This window comes from Salvelinus alpinus, chromosome 18, assembly GCF_045679555.1.
Source record: "Salvelinus alpinus chromosome 18, SLU_Salpinus.1, whole genome shotgun sequence".
Lineage (NCBI taxonomy): Eukaryota > Metazoa > Chordata > Actinopteri > Salmoniformes > Salmonidae > Salvelinus > Salvelinus alpinus.
Genome location: NC_092103.1, coordinates 51,623,096 through 51,648,614, shown reverse-complemented (window position 1 = coordinate 51,648,614; position 25,519 = coordinate 51,623,096). Strand labels below are relative to the sequence as shown.

The window sequence follows — 25,519 nt, the reverse complement described above, 5'->3', positions numbered from 1 at the left end:
AGCTGTCCGGGTAGCTGGTCTCAGTTGATCCCGCAGGTGAAGGAGGAAGATGTGGAGGTCCTCAGCTGTCCGGGTAGCTGGTCTCAGTTGATCCCGCAGGTGAAGGAGGAAGATGTGGAGGTCCTCAGCTGTCCGGGTAGCTGGTCTCAGTTGATCCCGCAGGTGAAGGAGGAAGATGTGGAGGTCCTCAGCTGTCCGGGTAGCTGGTCTCAGTTGATCCCGCAGGTGAAGGAGGAAGATGTGGAGGTCCTCAGCTGTCCGGGTAGCTGGTCTGCAGTTGATCCCGCAGGTGAAGGAGGAAGATGTGGAGGTCCTCAGCTGTCCGGGTAGCTGGTCTCAGTTGATCCCGCAGGTGAAGGAGGAAGATGTGGAGGTCCTCAGCTGTCCGGGTAGCTGGTCTCAGTTGATCCCGCAGGTGAAGGAGGAAGATGTGGAGGTCCTCAGCTGTCCGGGTAGCTGGTCTCAGTTGATCCCGCAGGTGAAGGAGGAAGATGTGGAGGTCCTCAGCTGTCCGGGTAGCTGGTCTCAGTTGATCCCGCAGGTGAAGGAGGAAGATGTGGAGGTCCTCAGCTGTCCGGGTAGCTGGTCTCAGTTGATCCCGCAGGTGAAGGAGGAAGATGTGGAGGTCCTCAGCTGTCCGGGTAGCTGGTCTCAGTTGATCCCGCAGGTGAAGGAGGAAGATGTGGAGGTCCTCAGCTGTCCGGGTAGCTGGTCTCAGTTGATCCCGCAGGTGAAGGAGGAAGATGTGGAGGTCCTCAGCTGTCCGGGTAGCTGGTCTCAGTTGATCCCGCAGGTGAAGGAGGAAGATGTGGAGGTCCTCAGCTGTCCGGGTAGCTGGTCTCAGTTGATCCCGCAGGTGAAGGAGGAAGATGTGGAGGTCCTCAGCTGTCCGGGTAGCTGGTCTCAGTTGATCCCGCAGGTGAAGGAGGAAGATGTGGAGGTCCTCAGCTGTCCGGGTAGCTGGTCTCAGTTGATCCCGCAGGTGAAGGAGGAAGATGTGGAGGTCCTCAGCTGTCCGGGTAGCTGGTCTCAGTTGATCCCGCAGGTGAAGGAGGAAGATGTGGAGGTCCTCAGCTGTCCGGGTAGCTGGTCTCAGTTGATCCCGCAGGTGAAGGAGGAAGATGTGGAGGTCCTCAGCTGTCCGGGTAGCTGGTCTCAGTTGATCCCGCAGGTGAAGGAGGAAGATGTGGAGGTCCTCAGCTGTCCGGGTAGCTGGTCTCAGTTGATCCCGCAGGTGAAGGAGGAAGATGTGGAGGTCCTCAGCTGTCCGGGTAGCTGGTCTCAGTTGATCCCGCAGGTGAAGGAGGAAGATGTGGAGGTCCTCAGCTGTCCGGGTAGCTGGTCTCAGTTGATCCCGCAGGTGAAGGAGGAAGATGTGGAGGTCCTCAGCTGTCCGGGTAGCTGGTCTCAGTTGATCCCGCAGGTGAAGGAGGAAGATGTGGAGGTCCTCAGCTGTCCGGGTAGCTGGTCTGCAGTTGATCCCGCAGGTGAAGGAGGAAGATGTGGAGGTCGTCAGCTGTCCGGGTAGCTGGTCTCAGTTGATCCCGCAGGTGAAGGAGGAAGATGTGGAGGTCCTCAGCTGTCCGGGTAGCTGGTCTCAGTTGATCCCGCAGGTGAAGGAGGAAGATGTGGAGGTCCTCAGCTGTCCGGGTAGCTGGTCTCAGTTGATCCCGCAGGTGAAGGAGGAAGATGTGGAGGTCCTCAGCTGTCCGGGTAGCTGGTCTCAGTTGATCCCGCAGGTGAAGGAGGAAGATGTGGAGGTCCTCAGCTGTCCGGGTAGCTGGTCTCAGTTGATCCCGCAGGTGAAGGAGGAAGATGTGGAGGTCCTCAGCTGTCCGGGTAGCTGGTCTCAGTTGATCCCGCAGGTGAAGGAGGAAGATGTGGAGGTCCTCAGCTGTCCGGGTAGCTGGTCTCAGTTGATCCCGCAGGTGAAGGAGGAAGATGTGGAGGTCCTCAGCTGTCCGGGTAGCTGGTCTCAGTTGATCCCGCAGGTGAAGGAGGAAGATGTGGAGGTCCTCAGCTGTCCGGGTAGCTGGTCTCAGTTGATCCCGCAGGTGAAGGAGGAAGATGTGGAGGTCCTCAGCTGTCCGGGTAGCTGGTCTCAGTTGATCCCGCAGGTGAAGGAGGAAGATGTGGAGGTCCTCAGCTGTCCGGGTAGCTGGTCTCAGTTGATCCCGCAGGTGAAGGAGGAAGATGTGGAGGTCCTCAGCTGTCCGGGTAGCTGGTCTCAGTTGATCCCGCAGGTGAAGGAGGAAGATGTGGAGGTCCTCAGCTGTCCGGGTAGCTGGTCTCAGTTGATCCCGCAGGTGAAGGAGGAAGATGTGGAGGTCCTCAGCTGTCCGGGTAGCTGGTCTCAGTTGATCCCGCAGGTGAAGGAGGAAGATGTGGAGGTCCTCAGCTGTCCGGGTAGCTGGTCTCAGTTGATCCCGCAGGTGAAGGAGGAAGATGTGGAGGTCCTCAGCTGTCCGGGTAGCTGGTCTCAGTTGATCCCGCAGGTGAAGGAGGAAGATGTGGAGGTCCTCAGCTGTCCGGGTAGCTGGTCTCAGTTGATCCCGCAGGTGAAGGAGGAAGATGTGGAGGTCCTCAGCTGTCCGGGTAGCTGGTCTCAGTTGATCCCGCAGGTGAAGGAGGAAGATGTGGAGGTCCTCAGCTGTCCGGGTAGCTGGTCTCAGTTGATCCCGCAGGTGAAGGAGGAAGATGTGGAGGTCCTCAGCTGTCCGGGTAGCTGGTCTCAGTTGATCCCGCAGGTGAAGGAGGAAGATGTGGAGGTCCTCAGCTGTCCGGGTAGCTGGTCTCAGTTGATCCCGCAGGTGAAGGAGGAAGATGTGGAGGTCCTCAGCTGTCCGGGTAGCTGGTCTCAGTTGATCCCGCAGGTGAAGGAGGAAGATGTGGAGGTCCTCAGCTGTCCGGGTAGCTGGTCTCAGTTGATCCCGCAGGTGAAGGAGGAAGATGTGGAGGTCCTCAGCTGTCCGGGTAGCTGGTCTCAGTTGATCCCGCAGGTGAAGGAGGAAGATGTGGAGGTCCTCAGCTGTCCGGGTAGCTGGTCTCAGTTGATCCCGCAGGTGAAGGAGGAAGTTGTGGAGGTCCTCAGCTGTCCGGGTAGCTGGTCTCAGTTGATCCCGCAGGTGAAGGAGGAAGATGTGGAGGTCCTCAGCTGTCCGGGTAGCTGGTCTCAGTTGATCCCGCAGGTGAAGGAGGAAGATGTGGAGGTCCTCAGCTGTCCGGGTAGCTGGTCTCAGTTGATCCCGCAGGTGAAGGAGGAAGATGTGGAGGTCCTCAGCTGTCCGGGTAGCTGGTCTCAGTTGATCCCGCAGGTGAAGGAGGAAGATGTGGAGGTCCTCAGCTGTCCGGGTAGCTGGTCTCAGTTGATCCCGCAGGTGAAGGAGGAAGATGTGGAGGTCCTGGGCTGCCATGGTTACTTGTGGTCTGCAGTTGTGTGGCCAGTTAGACGTACTACCAAATTCTCTAAAACGATGTTGGAGGTGGCTTATGGTAGAGAAATTAAAATTAAATTATCTGGCAACAGCTCTGGTGGACATTCCTGCAATTGCACGGTCCCTCAACACTTCAGACATCTGTGGCATTGTGTTGTGTGACAAAATGTGCACATTTTAGAGCAGGCTTTTATTGTCCCCAGCACAAGGTGCATCTGTGTAATGATCATGCTGTTTCATCAGCTTCTTGATAAGGCCACACCTGTCAGGTAGATGGATTACCTTCACAAAGGATAAATTCTCACTAACAAGGATGTAAACCAATTTATGCATCAAATTTGAGGGAAATATGTTTTTTTGTGCGTATGGAAAATTTCGGGGAACTTTTATTTCATTTATTGAAACATGGGACCAACACTTTACATGTTGCTTTCATATTTTTGTTTATATAGTATTTAGTATCAATTAGGATCCCCATTAGCTGCTGCGAAAGCAGCTACTCTTCCTGTGGTCCAAACAGGGTTAGAATAGTTACACCTCACAACAAGGCAGCAGCTACTCTTCCTGGGGTTCAAACAGGGTTAGAATAGTTACACCTCACAACAAGGCAGCAGCTACTCTTCCTGGGGTTCAAACAGGGTTAGTTTCTATATTTTTTTCAGTATAGTTTAAGAACTGCTGTGTCACGCTGCACGCTATAGAGACACTGTAAGGAATGTGAACATATAAGATGACCACACACATCCACATTGCTGTGCGTAAATAATAAGGATTCGATTACAAGACCCATGCTGAGGCTCCAGGCTTTTTCACAAACATGTGCACGTGCTCCAGGCACAGCCCAGAGGCCCATTACTTCCTGCCAGGGTGTTGGGGGAGAAGAGAATCGGCCAATTCAACTCTAGAGCTCTGGCCTGAATACACTGGACATACACTATGTGTGTGTGTGTGAGAGAGAGAGCCTGCGTTTAACTCAACCAGTGCGTTGCTCTGCTGACTGAGTTCCTCTGTTGAGATTTAAAGCAGGAAAACACAGCCCAGATGGAAAAGTCCTGTTTTCAATACTGCTGCGTGGTAATACAACCTAACCTGTTACTTCCGGCGCCGAAAAGAGATGGCCGCCTCGCTTCGCGTTCCTTGGAAAATATGCAGTATTTTGTTTTTTTACGTGTTATTTCTTACATCGGTACCCCAGGTAATCTTAGGTTTCATTACATACAGTCGGGAGGAACTACTGAATATACGATTAACGTCAACTCATCATCGTTCCTACCAGGAATATGACTTTCCCGAAACGGATCCAGTGTTTTGCCTTCCACCCAATACAATGGATCTGATCCCAGCCGGCGACCCTGTGCGACGCCGAAAAAGGGGAAAACGAGGCGGTCTCGTGGTCAGGCTTCGGAGACGGGCACATCGCGCTCCACTCCCTAGCATACTACTCGCCAATGTCCAGTCTCTTGACAATAAGGTTGATGAAATCCGAGCACGGGTAGCATTCCAGAGAGACATCAGGGATTGCAACGTGCTCTGCTTCACGGAAACATGGCTAACTCAAGGGACGCTAACGGAGTCGGTGCAGCCAGCTGGTTTCTTCATGCATCGCGCCGACAGAAACAAACATCTTTCCGGTAAGAAGAGGGGCGGGGGGGTATGCCTTATGATTAACGAGAAGTGGTGTGATCATCATAACAACACACAGGAACTCAAGTCATTCTGTTCACCTGATCTAGAACTCCTCACAATCAAATGTCGACCGCATTATCTACCAAGGGAATTCTCCTCAATCATAATCACAGCCGTATATATTCCCCCCCAAGCAGACACATCGATGGCCCTGAACGAACTTTATCTGACTCTTTGTAAACTGGAAACCACACACCCTGAGGCTGCATTCATCGTAGCTGGGGATTTTAACAAGGCTAATCTAAAAACAAAACTCCCTAAATTCTATCAGCATATCGATTGTGCTACCAGGGCTGGAAAAACACTAGACCATTGTTATACTAATTTCCGCGACGCTTATAAGGCCCTCCCCCGCCCCCCTTTCGGAAAAGCTGACCACGACTCCATTTTGTTGATTCCAGCCTACAAACAGAAACTCAAACAACAAGCTCCCGCGCTCAGGTCTGTTCAACGCTGGTCCGACCAATCTGAATCCACGCTTCAAGACTGCTTCGATCACGCGGATTGGAATATGTTCCGCATCGCGTCCAACAACAATATTGACGAATATGCTGATTCGGTGAGCGAGTTCATTAGGAAGTGCATTGACGATGTCGTACCCACAGCAACGATAAAAACATTCCCAAACCAGAAACCGTGGATTGACGGCAGCATTCGCGTGAAACTGAAAGCGCGAACCACTGCTTTTAACCAGGGCAAGGTGACCGGAAGCATGACCGAATACAAACAGTGTAGCTATTCTCTCCGCAAGGCAATCAAACAGGCTAAGTCTCAGTACAGAGACAAAATCGAGTCGCAATTCAACAGCTCAGACACAAGAGGTATGTGGCAGGGTCTACAGTCAATCACGGATTACAAAAAGAAAACCAGCCCCGTCGCGGACCAGGATGTCTTGCTCCCAGACAGGCTAAACAACTTTTTTGCCCGCTTTGAGGACAATACAGTGCCACTGACACGGCCCCCTACCAAAACCTGCGGGCTCTCCTTCACTGCAGCCGAGGTGAGTAAAACATTTAAACGTGTTAACCCTCGCAAGGCTGCAGGCCCAGACGGCATTCCCAGCCGCGTCCTCAGAGCATGCGCAGACCAGCTGGCTGGTGTGTTTACGGACATATTCAATCAATCCTTATCCCAGTCTGCTGTTCCCACATGCTTCAAGAGGGCCACCATTGTTCCTGTTCCCAAGAAAGCTAAGGTAACTGAGCTAAACGACTACCGCCCCGTAGCACTCACTTCCGTCATCATGAAGTGCTTTGAGAGACTAGTCAAGGACCATATCACCTCCACCCTACCGGACACCCTAGACCCACTCCAATTTGCTTACCGACCCAATAGGTCCACAGACGACGCAATCGCAACCACACTGCACACTGCCCTAACCCATCTGGACAAGAGGAATACCCATGTGAGAATGCTGTTCATCGATTACAGCTCAGCATTTAACACCATAGTACCCTCCAAACTCGTCATCAAGCTCGAGACCCTGGGTCTCGACCCCGCCCTGTGCAACTGGGTCCTGGACTTCCTGACGGGCCGCCCCCAGGTGGTGAGGGTAGGTAACAACATCTCCACCCCGCTGATCCTCAACACTGGGGCCCCACAAGGGTGCGTTCTGAGCCCTCTCCTGTACTCCCTGTTCACCCACGACTGCGTGGCCATGCACGCCTCCAACTCAATCATCAAGTTTGCGGATGACACTACAGTGGTAGGCTTGATTACCAACAATGACGAGACGGCCTACAGGGAGGAGGTGAGGGCCCTCGGAGTGTGGTGTCAGGAAAATAACCTCACACTCAACGTCAACAAAACAAAGGAGATGATTGTGGACTTCAGGAAACAGCAGAGGGAGCACCCCCCTATCCACATCGACGGGTCAGTAGTGGAGAAGGTGGAAAGTTTTAAGTTCCTCGGTGTACACATCACGGACAAACTGAATTGGTCCACCCACACAGACAGCGTTGTGAAGAAGGCGCAGCAGCGCCTCTTCAACCTCAGGAGGCTGAAGAAATTCGGCTTGTCACCAAAAGCACTCACAAACTTCTACAGATGCACAATCGAGAGCATCCTGTCGGGCTGTATCACCGCCTGGTACGGCAACTGCTCCGCCCACAACCGTAAGGCTCTCCAGAGGGTAGTGAGGTCTGCAGAACGCATCACCAGGGGCAAACTACCTGCCCTCCAGGACACCTACACCACCCGATGTCACAGGAAGGCCATAAAGATCATCAAGGACAACAACCACCCAAGCCACTGCCTGTTCACCCCGCTATCATCCAGAAGGCGAGGTCAGTACAGGTGCATCAAAGCAGGGACCGAGAGACTGAAAAACAGCTTCTATCTCAAGGCCATCAGACTGTTAAACAGCCACCACTAACATTTAGCGGCCGCTGCCAACATACTGACTCAACTCCAGCCACTTTAAAAATGGGAATTGATGGAAATTATGTAAAAATGTACCACTAGCCACTTTAAACAATGCCACTTAATACAATGTTTACATACCCTACATTACCCATCTCATATGTATATACTGTACTCTATATCATCTACTGCATCTTGCCATCTTTATGTAATACATGTACCACTAGCCACTTTAAACTATGCCACTTTATGTTTACATACCCTACAGTACTCATCTCATATGTATATACCGTACTCTATACCATCTACTGCATCTGCCATGCCGTTCTGTACCACCACTCATTCATATATCTTTATGTACATATTCTTTATCCCTTTACACTTGTGTGTGTGTGTAAGGTAGTAGTTGTGGAATTGTTAGGTTAGATTACTGTTGGTTATTACTGCATTGTCGGAACTAGAAGCACAAGCATTTCGCTACACTCGCATTAACATCTGCTAACCATGTGTATGTGACTAATAAAATTTGATTTGATTTGATTTGATTTGATATCTGTTAGTCACACTGTGTCACAAGGTTTGTTTTGTCAAACAGCTCTTGATCAAAATCTCCTTTTGACTTACCTACAGTGCCTAAAGAAAGTACAGATGAAGTCGGAAGTTTACATACGCCTTAGCCAACTACATTTAATCTCAGTTTCACCGTTTTTCACAATTCCTGACATTTAATCCTAGTAAAAATTCCCTGTCTTAGGTCAGTTAGGATCACCACTTTATTTAAGAATGTGAAATGTCAGAATAATAGTAGAGATAATTATTTATTTCAGCTTTGATTTCTTTCATCACATTCCCAGTGGGTCATAAGTTTAGATACACTCAATTAGTATTTGGTAGCATTGCCTTTAAATTGTTTATTTATTTTTATTTATTTAACTAGGCAGGTCAGTTAAGAACAAATTCTTATTTTCAATGACAGCCTAGGAACAGTGGGTTAACTGCCTTGTTCAGGGGCAGAACGACAGATGTGTACCTTGTCAGCTCGGGGATTCGAACTTGCAACCTTTAGGTTACTAGTCCAACGCTCTAACCACTAGGCTACTCTGCCACCCTTTAAATTGTTTAACTGGGGTCAAACATTTAGGGTAGCCTTCCACAAGCTTCCCACAATAAGTTGGGTGAATTTTGGCCCATTCCTCCTGACAGAACTGATGTAACTGAGTCAGGTTTGTAGGCCTCCTCACTCGCAGACGCTTTTTCAGTTCTGCCCACAAATGTTCTATAGGATTGAGATCAGGGCTTTGTGATGGCCATTCCAATATCTTGACTTTGTCCTGAAGCCATTTTGCAAGTATGCTTGGGGTCATTGTCCATTTGGAAGACCCATTTGCGACCAAGCTTTAACTTCCTGACTGATGTCTTGAGATGTTGCTTCAATATATCCACATAGTATCATGAGGAAGAAAATTATCTATTTTGTGAAGTGCACCAGCACCTCCTGCAGCAAAGCACCCCCACAACATGATGCTGCCACCCACGTGCTTCATGGTTGGGATGGTATTCTTTGGCTTGCAAGCCTCCCCCTTTTTCCTCCAAACATAACAATGGTCATTATGGCCAAACAGTTCTATTTTTGTTTCATCAGACCAGAGGACATTTCTCCAAAAAGTACAATCTTTGTCCCCATGTGCAGTTGCAAACTGTAGTTTGGCTTTTTAAAGGCGGTTTTGGAGCAGTGGCTTCTTCCTTGCTGAGCGGCCTTTCAGATTATGTCAATATAGGACTCCTTTTACTGTGGATATAGATACTTTTGTACCTGTTTCCTCCAGCATCTTCACAAGGTCCTTTGCTGTTGTTCTGGGATTGATTTGCACTTTTTGCAACAAAGTACGTTCATCTCCAGGAGACAGAACTTCCTGAGCGGTATGACGGCTGCGTGGTCCCATGATGTTTATACTTGCGTACTATTGTTTGTACAGATGAACGTGGTACCTTCAGGCATTTGGAAATTGCTCCCAAGGATGAACCAGACTTGTGAAGGTCTACAATCTTTTTTCTGAGGTCTTGGCTGATTCCTTTTGATTTTCCCATGATGTCAAGCAAAGAGGTACTGAGTTTGAAGGTAGGCCTTGAAATACATCCACAGGTACACCTCCAATTGACTCAAATGATGTCAATTAGCCTATCAGAAGCTTCTAAAGCCATGACATAATTTTCTGGAATTTTCCAAGCTGTTTAAAGGCACAGTCAACTTAGTGTATGTAAACTTCTGACCCACTAGAATTGTGATACAGTGAATTATAAGTGAAATAATCTGTCTGTAAACAATTGTTGGAAAATAATAATTGTGTCATGCACAAAGTAGATGTCCTAACCGACTTGCCAAAGCTATAGTTTGTTAACCTCTTTGGGCTAGGGGGCAGTATTCGGAAGTTCGGATGACTGTTGTCCCCAAAGTACACTTTCTGTTACTCCGGCCCAGAAGCTATGATATGCATATAATTGGTAGCATTAGATAGAAAACACTCTAAAGTTTCTAAAACTGTTAAAATAACGTCTGTGAGTGTAACATAACTGATATAGCAGGCGAAAACCCAAGGAGAATCCATATGGGAAAAATTATTTGAGGTAAAGGGCATTTTAATGCTAGTCTATGGGATATTCAAAATAAATCATCCCAGATTGCAGTTCCTAGGGCTTCCACTAGATGTCAACAGTCTTTAGAAAGGGTTTCAGGCTTGTTTTTTGAAAAATGAGCAAGTAGATGTAGTTTTTCAAGGTGTCCCTCATTAGGACTCTAGTCTTGTGGCACGCGTGAGTGAGGGCGCGCACTTCGTGATTTATATCCGGTATCGAACATACAATTTAAGACGGAATGTAGTATCATTTATTTACATATTAGGGTATCTGAGGATTGATTGGAAACCTTGTTTGACTTGTTTGGACGAAGTTTACCGGTAACTTTTGGGATTCATTTGTCTGCATGTTGAACGAGTGGATTACTGAATCAAACGCATTAACTAAAACAGACTTTTTTTGATATAAAGGACTTTAACTAACAAAATGACAATTTGTTGTGTAGCTGGGCCCCTTGGGATTGCAAACAGAGGAAGATCTTCAAAGGTAAGTGATTTATTTTATCGCTATTTCTGATTTTTGTGACGCCTCTGCTGGTTTGAAAAATGTTTTTAATGCTGGTGTATGCGGGGCACTGTCCTCAGACATTACATGGAATGCAAATAATTGAACAGACATCAATCATTTTTTTAATAAATAAAAAATAAATAAACAAAAATGTGGTTCATCGCTCAGCACTACTTTTAGAAGAGCGCAAACAGTACATGTCACCACGGTTATTGTCCCAGTTCGATTGTTTTGAATACAATATCGATGTGAGCGATTCATTTGCACACACTTTTGATTACAGTAGAACAAGCTAATCAATTCCGGTTTAGAGTGTCCGCTCGGTAAATGTTGATGTTTCTAAGGTACTAATTTAGCTAAACACAGTGTAAGTCATCTGGACACAAGTGTGACACGCGTGTAGGGAGTAACATGCATGTCTTGGTCTTTAACATATCACAACTTATTGATTATGAATTTGGATACCAGTGTTTTGACACACAGCTAGATTAACAGGAAGCATCAACAGTATCATTTTCAACTTATGTTTTAGTAATATAAAATGATAGCGTTTATTTTTCAACAGAAATCAGGTAAAAACTGCTGAATGAGCTCAAACCTTCTCAGATTTATTAGGTGTGCTGAAGGCACAGCACAACGTGAGATTTCTTACAGAGAAATTTGTTTATTAGTCTGCTCTAGATCTTAAACAATGTACGATATTAAACACCAAACCAACTTCCAAATGTCCAGATTGCCCAGGTTGCTGTAGAAAATGATTTTGATAGCATTTATACTTTTTGAACTATAACAATATTTGAAAATGCATTTCAATGACAAAAAAAAAGCCCATAGTCTTCAACGCTAAACAATATACATTCTAGACCTCCTACACCGTTTAACCTCAAACCAACGTTGAGACGTTCAGACTGGCCAAATTTATATGGCTTGTCAAAGGATATTTGAAACTATGTATACTTTCGGAACTATAACCATTGTAAATATGTATAAATTAACATGGGTTTGAATGAGAACCATAGGAATACAGTGGTTGCTATTCAAAATGGTCCTGCTCCTTGGTCAATTCATCTACAAGACCAACTTTAAAACGTTCAGGCTACCCTAACTTAAATTTCTCTCAAACCTTGATAAAATAAACATTTTTAAAAATATGATTTGCATCAATTAGCAAAAGAATAACTAATGAATAGTTCCAGCCAGAGCCACCAAATCAACATGCACATGTTTAGGCTATACTTCAAATTCTTTAAACATCTTTATCAAATATAACTATACACAGTTGCAGAAATAAACTCACCAACAGTAAAACTCTTGAACCGTTCAAGCTAGAGACACCAAACCGACTTTCACATGTTCAGGGTATCCTACAAAAACTGAAAATGGTCTACCCACACAGATAGCATGGTGAAGGCGGTGCAACAACCCCTCTTCAACCTCAGGAGGCTGAAGAAATTTGAATTGGCACCTAAAACCCTCAAACTTTTACAGATGCACAGTTGAGAGCATTCTGTCGGGCTGTATCATCGCCTGGTAAAACATTGCTCAAACATTGCTTGTTTATTTATTTATATACTCTTAAATCCATTCCTTTACTTAGATCTGTTTTTTTATTGGGTATATGTTGTGAAATTGTTAGATATTCCTGTTGGATTGGAGCTCGAAATACAATCATTTCGCTACAAGTTCAAATTATAAAAAACATTTATCAACTATAACCATATAAATCTAGAGACACCAAACAAACTCTCGTTTAGGCAATGCTAACTTCCAATTCTTAAATCTTTATCAACTTTAACTACATACATTTGCATAAAATAACTCACTAACAGTAACTAATTTACAGTTTAAGCTATTGACACCAAACCAACTTTCATATGTTCAGGTTATCCTATCTATCTACAATAACAACTGTAGTCACTACCACTACTATAACCAGTCACTAGCATTACCATAGACAATACCACTACTAAACTCAGCAAAAAAAACAGAAACGTCCCTTTTTCAGGACCCTGTCTTTCAAAGATAATTCGTAAAAATCCAAGTAACTTCCCAGATCTTCACTGTAAAGAGTTTAAACACTGTTTCCCATGCTTGTTCAATAAACCATAAACAATTAATGAACATGCACCTGTGGAACAGTTGTTAAGTCACTAACAGCTTACAGACGGTAAGCAATTAAGGTCACAGTTATGAAAACTTAGGACACTAAAGAGGCCTTTCTACTGACTCTGAAAAACACCAAAAGAAAGATGCCCAGGGTCCCTGCTCATCTGCGTGAACGTGCCTTGGGCATGCTGCAACGAGGCATGAGGACTGCAGATGTGGCCAGGGCAATAAACTGCAATGCCCGTACCGTGAGACGCCTAAGACAGCGCTACAGGGAGACAGGACGGACAGCTGATCATCCTCGCAGTGGCAGACCACGTGTAACAACACCTGCACAGGATCGGTACATCCGAACATCACACCTGCGGGACAGGTACAGGATGGCAACAACAACTGCGCGGGTTACACCAGGAACGCACAATCCCTCCATCAGTGCTCAGACTGTCCGCAATAGAATGAGAGAGGCTGGACTGAGGGCTTGTAGGCCTGTTGTAAGGCAGGTCCTCACCAGACATCACCGGCAACAACGTTGCCCCCCGTCACTGGACCAGACAGGACTGGTCATCCTCCTGGACCAGACAGTGGACCAGACAGACAGACAGACAGACAGTCACTGGACCAGACAGACAGACATCCTCCTCCCTCATGTGGTACCCTTCCTGCAGGCTCATCCTGACATGACCATCCAGCATGACAATGTAATCAGCCATACTGCTCGTTCTGTGCGGGATTTCCTGCAAGACAGGAATGTCAGTGTTCTGCCATGGCCAGCGAGAGCCCGGCACGTCTGGAACCTGTTGGATCGGAGGGTGAGGGCTAGGGCCATTCCCCCCAGAAATGTCCGGGAACTTGCAGGTGCCTTGGTGGAAGAGTGGGGTAACATCTCACAGCAAGAACTGTCAAATCTGGTGCAGTCCATGAGGAGGAGATGCACTGCAGTACTTAATGCAGCTGGTGGCCACACCAGATTCTGACTGTTACTTTTGATTTTGACCCCTCTCCTTTGTTCAGGGACACATTATTCCATTTCTGTTAGTCATATGTCTGTGGAACTTGTTCAGTTTATGTCTTAGTTGTTGAATCTTGTTATGTTCATACAAATATTTACACAAGTTCAGTTTGCTGAAAATAAACGCAGTTGACAGATAGGACATTTATTTTTTGCTGAGTTTAAAACCAGTCACTACAATTACTATCGTAGACACTACCACTTCTATATCTACCATTACTACTGTAGACACTACCACTACTATATCTACCATTACTACTGCAGACACTACCACTACTATATCTACCATTACTACTGCAGACACTACCACTACTATATCTACCATTACTACTGCAGACACTACCACTACTATAACTATAACCAGTCACTACCATTACTACTGCAGACACTACCACTACTATATCTACCATTACTACTGCAGACACTACCACTACTATATCTACTAAATATTTCTATATTTTTACTATTTTCTAAATTGTAGAATAATAGTGAAGACATCAAAACTATGAAATAACACATATGGAATCATGTAGTAACCAAAATCTCACAAAGACACTGCGGGTGGAACCCAAAATCTCAAATTTGGACTCATCAGACCAAAGGACAGATTTACAATGGTCTAATGTCCATTACTCGTATTTCTTGGCCCAAGCAAGTCTCTTCTTATTGGTGTCCTTTAGTAGTGGTTTCTTTGCAGCAATTCAACCATGAATTCAACCATGAAGGTCTGATTCACGCAGTCTCCTCTGAACAGTTGATGTTGAGATGTATGTTACTTGAACTCTGAAGCATTTATTTGGGCTGCAATTTCTAAGGCTGGTAACTCTAATGAACTCATCCTCTGCAGCAGAGGTAACTCTGGGTCTTCCTTTCCTGTGGTGGTCCTCATGAGAGCCAGTTTCATCATAGCTCTTGATGGTTTTTGCAACTGCATTTGAAGAAACTTTCAAGATTGACTGACCTTCGTGTCTTAAAGTAATGATGGTCTGTCGTTTCTCTTTGCTTATTTGAGCTGTTCTTACCATAATATGGACTTGGTCTTTTACCAAGTAGGGCTATCTTCTGTATACCACCTCTACCTAATCACAACACAACTGATTGACTCAAACTCACTACTTTTTTGCTATGAGTCTACAGAGTAACCACGTATTGTTCTCCCTCCAAGTTGGGCATGGAGGCCGACGGGGGTATATAATACACCAGACAGTGTGAGGGGTATTACATGTTTACTTGCCCAATGAACATGAAGCCATCCCTGGGAGAGATTGGGAAGGGGCTGGGGTTGAGGCTGGGACAGGACGCAGGTCTCTCCTGTGACTGACCTGCATCCCACCTGACCTACCGGCCGGTGCGCTTCCCATCTGGTTGGTTTGTCAGCACCAACAATCACATTCACCACTCATCATTTGTCACATTCACAAAAACAAAGGGAGAGTCCCAAATGGCACCCTATTCCCTATATAGTGCACTACTTTAGACCAGAGCCCTATATAGTGCACTACTTTAGACCAGAGCCCTATATAGTACACTACTTTAGACCAGAGCCCTATTCCCTATATAGTGAACAACTTTAGACCACAGCACTATAAAACGGAAATAGCATGCAATTTAGAAAACCACCGAGGTGTCTTTAATCTACCTCTTGCCTCACGTCCCTGTGATACTGATGCCCAGTGTGTTAACACGGTGAAACCCAGACCAGGGCCTTCTAACTATGATGCCCATTGTGTTAACATGGTGAAACCCAGACCAGGGCCTTCTAACTATGATGCCCAGTGTGTTAACATGGTGAAACCCAGACCAGGGCCTTCTTACTATGATGCCCATTGTGTTAACATGGTGAACCCCAGACCAGGGCCTTCTAACTATGATGCCCATTGTGTTAACATGGTGAAACCCAGACCAGGGCCTTCTAACTATGATGCCCAGTGTGTTAACATGGTGAAACCCAGACCAGGGCCTTCTTACTATGATGCCCATTGTGTTAACATGGTGAACCCCAGACCAGGGCCTTCTAACTATGATGCCCATTGTGTTAACATGGTGAAACCCAGACCAGGGCCTTCTAACTATGATGCCCAGTGTGTTAACATGGTGAAACCCAGACCAGGGCCTTCTAACTATGATGCCCAGTGTGTTAACATGGTGAAACCCAGACCAGGGCCTTCTAACTATGATGCCCATTGTGTTAACATGGTGAAACCCAGACCAGGGCCTTCTAACTATGATGCCCATTGTGTTAACATGGTGAAACCCAGACCAGGGCCTTCTAACTATGATGCCCAGTGTGTTAACATGGTGAAACCCAGACCAGGGCCTTCTAACTATGATGCCCATTGTGTTAACATGGTGAAACCCAGACCAGGGCCTTCTAACTATGATGCCCATTGTGTTAACATGGTGAAACCCAGACCAGGGCCTTCTAACTATGATGCCCAGTGTGTTAACATGGTGAAACCCAGACCAGGGCCTTCTAACTATGATGCCCATTGTGTTAACACGGTGAAACCCATGCAGTGTTTTCGACTAGCGGCTATAAAGCCGATTACAGATACATTTTCAGAGGGCAAATTTTTACACTTAACTTGCTGAGGTCGATGTCTACGCCCCCACGGAAATCTAATTAGCATAATACTAAAAACAATCCCCATAACAATTTGTCTGTTTAAGATATAATTATATGGTGTTTTGCATTGGATGTGTCTCAATCTACCATATCCGCCCATGTCGCACTTTCGCATCTGCTGTGAAAGATGACAGAGCGGTGTTTTGCACGGACCATGAGACATCACGAAAAACAGTCATCTCACAAAATCATCTGGAAGGGTTTGTCCTAAAAGACTATTCTGCCACGCACGCGTTGGCTAGAGAGATGTAAAACTCACCGCCATTGGAATCTGGAGCAGTGGAAACACGTTCTCTGGAGTGATGAATCACGCTTCGTCATCTGGCAGTCTGACGGACAAATCTGGGTTTGGCGGATGGCAGGAGAAGGCTACGAGTAGTGCCAACTGTAAAGTTTGGTGGAGGAGGAATAATGGTCTGGGGCTGTTTTTCATGGGCAACTCCATATTAATGCACATGATTTTAGAATGAGACGTTCAACGAGCAGGTGTCCACATCCTTTCGGTCATGTAGTGCATGTGACAATATCTGACAAATCCTATTTTCTATATTCTGTTAATTTTAAGGCATTGTCAGCACCATGTCAAATCCATGGTACATGTTAATGTATTGGCAAATAAAGGTAGTTCTGATTTAAAGCAAAACAAAGTGTAAAAACCTGAGTACTTTTGTCAAATGTCCAAAACGTTGTTATTGAGACCTCAGACCGGCACCCAACATTGAACACAGCCCTCTCAGAGCCAGAGAGAGACTACACCAAGGCGTAGACTTTGTGGACATGCCAAAAAACAGCAGGAATGTTTGATGACTATCAATCTGTATTTGCCAATGTTTAAGCAAAGGACTGAAATAATCTGTAAGAGATACAGGACAGCATAGAGCCTGGAGGAATACAGGACAGCATAGAGCCTGGAGGAATACAGGACAGCATAGAGCCTGGAGGAATACAGGACAGCATAGAGCCTGGAGGAATACAGGACAGCATAGAGCCTGGAGGAATACAGGACCCAGAACTACAGGACAGCATAGAACTACATGACAGCATAGAGGCTGGAGGAATACAGGACAGCATAGAGCCTGGAGAATACAGGACAGCATAGAGCCTGGAGGAATACATGACCCATAACTACAGGACAGCATAGAGCTACAGGACAGCATAGAGCTACAGGACAGCATAGAGCTACAGGACAGCATAGAGCTACATGACAGCATAGAGCCTGGAGTATTACATGACCCACAACTACAGGACAGCATAGAGCCTGGAGGAATACATGACCCACAACTACAGGACAGCATAGAGCCTGGAGGAATACAGGACAGCATAGAGCCTGGAGGAATACAGGACCCAGAACTACAAGACAGCATAGAACTACAGGACAGCATAGAATGACAGGACAGCATAGAACGACAGGACAGCATAGAACGACAGGACAGCATAGAACTACAGGACAGCATAGAACTACAGGACAGCATAGAGCCTGGAGGATTACATAACACAGGTGTTTTATTCTGAATAATAAGTCTACCAAGGATTCATTGAAGAAAAAGTGAAAACAGCTGCCCAAATCGATCAACACAGGTAACATTTATTCCCATTTTCCAAAGCCCACGTTTCATCTGTTGGTTTTTTTTTTGTCCATGGAAAATAGTTTTACCAGGCACTGCACAGGCGCAACAAGTTATGATTCAGCTGCACGGTTTCCTGTCGTGAGATCCGGACATATTAAATAGACGTTGACCAGGAACACGACATCGGCGGTAACTACCATTAAACAGTTGTCAATTGATTGTGAATGATAATACGTGGCCGGTAACATACTAGTTCGACTTTTGAAAACAGCCTACCTACGGTGACATAAACACCTGAAGATGCAGCTGAAGATGCGCAAGGGAGAAAAAAACGGACACATCTCGTGTATATTCTATAGGCTACGTGTTGGAGATTAAATGTTTTATGTTCGAGATAAACAAATAAATTACTACTTACAGTCGTTCTGTCTCAGCGATATTTACAAACTGTTGCTTGAAACGCCAAAAAGATTATTTCGGAGTGAACTCCCAAACTCCAAAAAGTGAATTCCGTTATTGAGTTGGTCATCAGAGTCGCATGTGTTGTTTCTTCCAATCCAAGTCGAGGATCTTTTCATTTTACAGTCCATAGAGACGAGTGTGTTTTTGTGATTGCATAGTTATGGTAGCTCTCTCTACTTTCCTTGCGTCCTCCTCTCCAGCGTCTCAGAGCCCTGTTCGCCACTCGACTGGACTGGACCGCTGTACGCGTATGACGTCACACTCACACTTTTTTTCTTGAGCGCATAAATGAAAACACTCGTTTTTTTTTGTAGAGAGAGAGGGGGAGAGAGGGAGAGGGAGAGGGAGAGAGAGAGAGAGAGAGAGAGAGAGAGAGAGAGAGAGAGAGAGAGAGAGAGAGAGAGAGAGAGAGAGAGAGAGAGAGAGAGAGAGAGAGAGAGAGACACGCGATTGTATTCTTTACCAATTAGCTTTCTCTATGTTCTAGTTTAGGTAGTTTAGTGTTTATTTGTGATATTATAGGCTAAAGTTAAATATATAGCAAGATTGTTTTTAATAGCGTTGTATTGGCACGCAATCCTTAGGTCTACAGTGCTAAAGGATGACGCAGCATCATAGCTAGTCAAATTGAAAATTAATTTAAGGCAGAACTGCTGCTCATGCAGGCCTACTTTGTTTAAAATGCACATCTTCCTTTTAATTAAGCAGGTGACAACAGATATCTCCATAATTTCCTGATAGTGTGCTTTGAACAACATGGCTAGGTTTATATTATGTTTTCAGGGGGGGCATCAGAAACGTGTAAGTATTTTGAACATGAAATATGTTTACATAAACACATTACCTAGCTAAAGCTCTTTAGTTGTGTTCTGTTTACATAAACACATTACCTAGCTAAAACTCTTTAGTTGTGTTCTGTTTACATAAACACATTACCTAGCTAAAGCTCTTTAGTTGTGTTCTGTTTACATAAACACATTACCTAGCTAAAACTCTTTAGTTGTGTTCTGTTTACATAAACACATTACCTAGCTAAAGCTCTTTAGATGTGTTCTGTTTACATAAACACATTACCTAGCTAAAGCTCTTTAGATGTGTTCTGTTTACATAAACACATTACCTAGCTAAAACTCTTTAGTTGTGTTCTGTTTACATAAACACATTACCTAGCTAAAACTCTTTAGTTGTGTTCTGTTTACATAAACACATTACCTAGCTAAAACTCTTTAGTTGTGTTCTGTTTACATAAACACATTACCTAGCTAAAGCTCTTTAGATGTGTTCTGTTTACATAAACACATTACCTAGCTAAAACTCTTTAGTTGTGTTCTGTTTACATAAACACATTACCTAGCTAAAGCTCTTTAGATGTGTTCTGTTTACATAAACACATTACCTAGCTAAAGCTCTTTAGTTGTGTTCTGTTTACATAAACACATTACCTAGCTAAAACTCTTTAGTTGTGTTCTGTTTACATAAACACATTACCTAGCTAAAACTCTTTAGTTGTATTCTGTTTACATAAACACATTACCTAGCTAAAGCTCTTTAGTTGTGTTCTGTTTACATAAACACATTAACTAGCTAAAGCTCTTTAGTTGTGTTCTGTTTACATAAACACATTAACTAGCTAAAGCTCTTTAGATGTGTTCTGTTTACATAAACACATTACCTAGCTAAAGCTCTTTAGTTGTATTCTGTTTACATAAACACATTACCTAGCTAAAGCTCTTTAGTTGTGTTCTGTTTACATAAACACATTAACTAGCTAAAGCTCTTTAGTTGTGTTCTGTTTGTGTTTACATAAACACATATTACTGAGCTAAAGCTCTTTAGTTGTGTTCTGTTTACATAAACACTCATTAACTAGCTAAAGCTCTTTAGTTGTGTTCTGTTTACATAAACACATTACCTAGCTAAAGCTCTTTAGTTGTGTTCTGTTTACATAAACACATTACCTAGCTAAAGCTCTTTAGATGTGTTCTGTTTATATAAACACATTACCTAGCTAAAGCTCTTTAGATGTGTTCTGTTTACATAAACACATTACCTAGCTAAAGCTCTTTAGATGTGTTCTGTTTACATAAACACATTACCTAGCTAAAGCTCTTTAGATGTGTTCTGTTTACATAAACACATTAACTAGCTAAAGCTCTTTAGTTGTGTTCTGTTTACATAAACACATTACCTAGCTAAAGCTCTTTAGATGTGTTCTGTTTACATAAACACATTACCTAGCTAAAGCTCTTTAGTTGTGTTCTGTTTACATAAACACATTAACTAGCTAAAGCTCTTTAGTTGTGTTCTGTTTACATAAACACATTACCTAGCTAAAGCTCTTTAGTTGTGTTCTGTTTACATAAACACATTACCTAGCTAAAGCTCTTTAGTTGTGTTCTGTTTACATAAACACATATTACTGAGCTAAAGCTCTTTAGTTGTGTTCTGTTTACATAAACACTCATTAACTAGCTAAAGCTCTTTAGTTGTGTTCTGTTTACATAAACACATTACCTAGCTAAAGCTCTTTAGTTGTGTTCTGTTTACATAAACACATTAACTAGCTAAAGCTCTTTAGTTGTGTTCTGTTTACATAAACACATATTACTGAGCTAAAGCTCTTTAGTTGTGTTCTGTTTACATAAACACTCATTAACTAGCTAAAGCTCTTTAGTTGTGTTCTGTTTGTGTTTACATAAACACATAATACTGAGCTAAAGCTCTTTAGTTGTGTTCTGTTTACATAAACACTCATTAACTAGCTAAAGCTCTTTAGTTGTGTTCTGTTTACATAAACACATTACCTAGCTAAAACTCTTTAGTTGTGTTCTGTTTACATAAACACATTACCTAGCTAAAACTCTTTAGTTGTATTCTGTTTACATAAACACATTACCTAGCTAAAACTCTTTAGTTGTATTCTGTTTACATAAACACATTACCTAGCTAAAACTCTTTAGTTGTGTTCTGTTTACATAAACACATTACCTAGCTAAAGCTCTTTAGATGTGTTCTGTTTACATAAACACATTACCTAGCTAAAACTCTTTAGTTGTATTCTGTTTACATAAACACATTACCTAGCTAAAACTCTTTAGTTGTGTTCTGTTTACATAAACACATTACCTAGCTAAAACTCTTTAGTTGTGTTCTGTTTACATAAACACATTACCTAGCTAAAGCTCTTTAGTTGTGTTCTGTTTACATAAACACATTAACTAGCTAAAGCTCTTTAGTTGTGTTCTGTTTACATAAACACATATTACTGAGCTAAAGCTCTTTAGTTGTGTTCTGTTTACATAAACACTCATTAACTAGCTAAAGCTCTTTAGTTGTGTTCTGTTTGTGTTTACATAAACACATATTACTGAGCTAAAGCTCTTTAGTTGTGTTCTGTTTACATAAACACATTACCTAGCTAAAACTCTTTAGTTGTATTCTGTTTACATAAACACATTACCTAGCTAAAACTCTTTAGTTGTATTCTGTTTACATAAACACATTACCTAGCTAAAACTCTTTAGTTGTGTTCTGTTTACATAAACACATTACCTAGCTAAAGCTCTTTAGTTGTATTCTGTTTACATAAACACATTACCTAGCTAAAACTCTTTAGTTGTATTCTGTTTACATAAACACATTACCTAGCTAAAGCTCTTTAGTTGTGTTCCTTTTACATAAACACATTACCTAGCTAAAACTCTTTAGTTGTGTTCTGTTTACATAAACACATTACCTAGCTAAAGCTCTTTAGTTGTGTTCTGTTTACATAAACACATTACCGAGCTAAAACTCTTTAGTTGTGTTCTGTTTACATAAACACATTACCTAGCTAAAACTCTTTAGATGTGTTCTGTTTACATAAACACATTACCTAGCTAAAGCTCTTTAGTTGTGTTCTGTTTACATAAACACATTACCTAGCTAAAGCTCTTTAGATGTGTTCTGTTTACATAAACACATTACCTAGCTAAAGCTCTTTAGTTGTGTTCTGTTTACATAAACACATTACCTAGCTAAAGCTCTTTAGATGTGTTCTGTTTACATAAACACATAACCTAGCTAAAACTCTTTAGTTGTGTTCTGTTTACATAAACACATTACCTAGCTAAAGCTCTTTAGTTGTGTTCTGTTTACATAAACACATTACCTAGCTAAAACTCTTTAGTTGTGTTCTGTTTACATAAACACATTACCTAGCTAAAGCTCTTTAGTTGTGTTCTGTTTACATAAACACATTACCTAGCTAAAACTCTTTAATTGTGTTCTGTTTACATAAACACATTACCTAGCTAAAGCTCTTTAGTTGTGTTCTGTTTGTGTTTCAGTATAACCTCATTAGCTGGTGTTAAATACAGCATGCATTGGATAATTATTGTAAACAGATGAACTATAGACCTGGAGGGCTGTGTGTCAGTGGAGGCTGGTGAGGGGAGGACTGTGTATCAGTGGAGGCTGGTGAGGGGAGGGCTGTGTACTTAGACCTGGAGGGCTGTGTATCAGTGGAGGGCTGTGTGTCAGTGGAGGGCTGTGTGTCAGTGGAGGCTGGTGAGGGGAGGGCTTTGTACCAGTGGAGGCTGGTGAGGGGAGGGCTGTGTACCTAGACCTGGAGGGCTGTGTATCAGTGGAGGGCTGTGTGTCAGTGGAGGCTGGTGAGGGGAGGGCTGTGTACCTAGACCTGGAGGGCTGTGTATCAGTGGAGGGCTGTGTGTCAGTGGAGGGCTGTGTGTCAGTGGAGGCTGTGTACCAGTGGAGGCTGGTGATGGGAGGGCTGTGTATCAGTGCAGGGCTGTGTACCAGTGGAGGGCTGTGTACCAGTGCAGGGCTGTGTACCAGTGCAGGGCTGTGTACCAGTGGAGGGCTGTGTGTCAGTGGAGGCTGTGTACCAGTGGAGGCTGGTGAGGGGAGGGCTGTGTATCAGTGCAGGGCTGTGTACCAGTGGAGGGCTGTGTGTCAGTGGAGGCTGTGTACCAGTGGAGGCTGGTGAGGGGAGGGCTGTGTATCAGTGCAGGGCTGTGTACCAGTGGAGGGCTGTGTATCAGTGCAGGGCTGTGTACCAGTGGAGGGCTGTGTATCAGTGCAGGGCTGTGTATCAGTGGAGGGCTGTGTACCAGTGGAGGCTGGTGAGGGGAGGACTGCTCATAATAATGGCTGGAAAGGAGCAAATGGAATGGCATCAAAACCATGGAAACCATGTGTTTGATGTATTTTTACCGTTCCACCTATTCTGTTCCAGCCATTACCACGAGCCTGTCCTCCCATATTAAGAGACCACCAACCTCCTGTCTTTAGTACAGTCAGTTTCTTAACTCCACTCACTACTGTATAGGTCAGTAGGGTGGGTGGGGGTCATTGAAGGGGGTGGGGGGTCAGAGGAAGGGTTGGAGGGGGTCAGTGAAGAGGGTGGGGGGGTCAGTAGAGGGGGTGGGGGTCAGAGGAAGGGCTGGGGTGGTCAATGTAGGTTGTGGAGGGTCAGTAGAGGGGGTGGGGGAGTCAGTGGAAATCTAAGGGTAGGTCCCCTATGGCACCCTATTCCCCGGGGAACTCAGGGTATGTCCCATATGGCACCCTATTCCCCGGGGAACTAAGGGTATGTCCCATATGGCACCCTATTCCCTGGGAAACTCAGGGTATGTCCCATATGGCACCCTATTCCCTGGGGAACTCGGGGTATGTCCCATATGGCACCCTATTCCCCGGGGAACTCGGGGTATGTCCCATATGGCACCCTATTCCCCGGGGAACTCAGGGTTATGTCCCATATGGCACCCTATTCCCCGGGGAACTCGGGGTATGTCCCATATGGCACCCTATTCCCCGGGGGACTCGGGGTATGTCCCATATGGCACCCTATTCCCTGGGGAACTCAGGGTATGTCCCATATGGCACCCTATTCCCCGGGGAACTCGGGGTATGTCCCATATGGCACCCTATTCCCCGGGGAACTCAGGGTTATGTCCCATATGGCACCCTATTCCCCGGGGAACTCGGGTATGTCCCATATGGCACCCTATTCCCCGGGGAACTCGGGGTATGTCCCATATGGCACCCTATTCCCAGGGGAACTCAGGGTATGTCCCATATGGCACCCTATTCCCCGGGGAACTCAGGGTATGTCCCATATGGCACCCTATTCCCTGGGGAACTCAGGGTTATGTCCCATATGGCACCCTATTCCCCGGGGAACTCGGGGTATGTCCCATATGGCACCCTATTCCCCGGGGGACTCGGGGTATGTCCCATATGGCACCCTATTCCCTGGGGAACTCAGGGTATGTCCCATATGGCACCCTATTCCCCGGGGAACTCGGGGTATGTCCCATATGGCACCCTATTCCCCGGGGAACTCAGGGTTATGTCCCATATGGCACCCTATTCCCCGGGGAACTCGGGTATGTCCCATATGGCACCCTATTCCCCGGGGAACTCGGGGTATGTCCCATATGGCACCCTATTCCCAGGGGAACTCAGGGTATGTCCCATATGGCACCCTATTCCCCGGGGAACTCAGGGTATGTCCCATATGGCACCCTATTCCCTGGGGAACTCAGGGTATGTCCCATATGGCACCCTATTCCCCGGGGAACTCGGGGTATGTCCCATATGGCACCCTATTCCCCGGGGAACTCGGGGTATGTCCCATTTGGCACCCTATTCCCCGGGGAACTAAGGGTATGTCCCATATGGCACCCTATTCCCCGGGGAACTCAGGGTATGTCCCATATGGCACCCTGTTCCCCGGGGAACTCAGGGTATGTCCCATATGGCACCCTATTCCCCGGGGAACTCAGGGTATGTCCCATATGGCACCCTATTCCCTGGGGAACTCAGGGTATGTCCCATATGGCACCCTATTCCCTGGGGAACTCAGGGTATGTCCCATATGGCACCCTATCTCCCGGGGAACTCAGGGTATGTCCCATATGGCACCCTATTCCCTGGGGAACTCAGGGTATGTCCCATATGGCACCCTATTCCCTGAGGAACTCAGGGTTATGTCCCATATGGCACCCTATTCCCCGGGGAACTCAGGGTATGTCCCATATGGCACCCTATTCCCCGGGGAACTCGGGGTATGTCCCATATGGCACCCTATTCCCTGAGGAACTCAGGGTTATGTCCCATA

At 45.1% G+C, this 25,519-nt stretch overlaps 1 protein-coding gene across 1 annotated transcript in view; it reads right to left on the bottom strand.

The window, feature by feature from the left end:
- LOC139544449 (lysophosphatidic acid receptor 1-like) overlaps positions 1-18,664 on the bottom strand; it is an 81,831-nt gene extending 63,167 nt beyond the window's left edge. Inside the window, exon 1 of the mRNA XM_071351560.1 lies at positions 18,350-18,664. The gene's annotated coding sequence lies outside the window, so the exon portion shown is untranslated. The remainder of the gene's footprint in view (positions 1-18,349) is intronic.
- Positions 18,665-25,519: the final 6,855 nt, after the last annotated feature.